Consider the following 630-nt stretch of genomic DNA (forward strand, 5'->3'; position numbering starts at 1 on the left):
CATTCAAACGAGAGAGTCTTTCCCACTCGTTCTCTCCACAAACTTATAAAAAAATTTACAGAACATTTACAGAAACCAGTCTCTATTACCGTGTGAAATGGATTACCAGGATTACTACTGTAGGCCCAATACACCACTTCTGATTACAAGGAAAAGGGGGATTACACCAGGGAGAGGAAAATGAAGGAAGTGTGGAAACGTAACATATGGATGGCCGCTACTTGGTACTATCTATCTAACTAGAGCTTAACACTGACCTTTTAACGAGGTCTCGACTACTATATCCTACTAATGGCAGGAAGAACTTTGCCTTTTTATCACCAATGATCAAACTTTCTAAGCCCGGGTATATTAAGAGGTAGTTCCATAGGACTACTGTTGATAAAGGTTGAAATGAAAGAGATCTGATGGTGTGAAAATCAGTTTGAGTAATAATGCTGCACCTTGAATAAATTTGTTTTAATAATGAATAAGAGAAACACCATTATCAAAATTTCAAAAAGCTTTACATCACCAAACATGAACTTTTTACCTTGCTGACACAAAGAAATCATTCAGAAATACATTCATCTCCACAGAGCACCAAAACAAAAGCAAAAATATAAAATTCTTACTGGACCACATGAAACC

Source organism: Penaeus monodon, chromosome 21, assembly GCF_015228065.2.
Source record: "Penaeus monodon isolate SGIC_2016 chromosome 21, NSTDA_Pmon_1, whole genome shotgun sequence".
In the NCBI taxonomy this organism is placed as follows: domain Eukaryota; kingdom Metazoa; phylum Arthropoda; class Malacostraca; order Decapoda; family Penaeidae; genus Penaeus; species Penaeus monodon.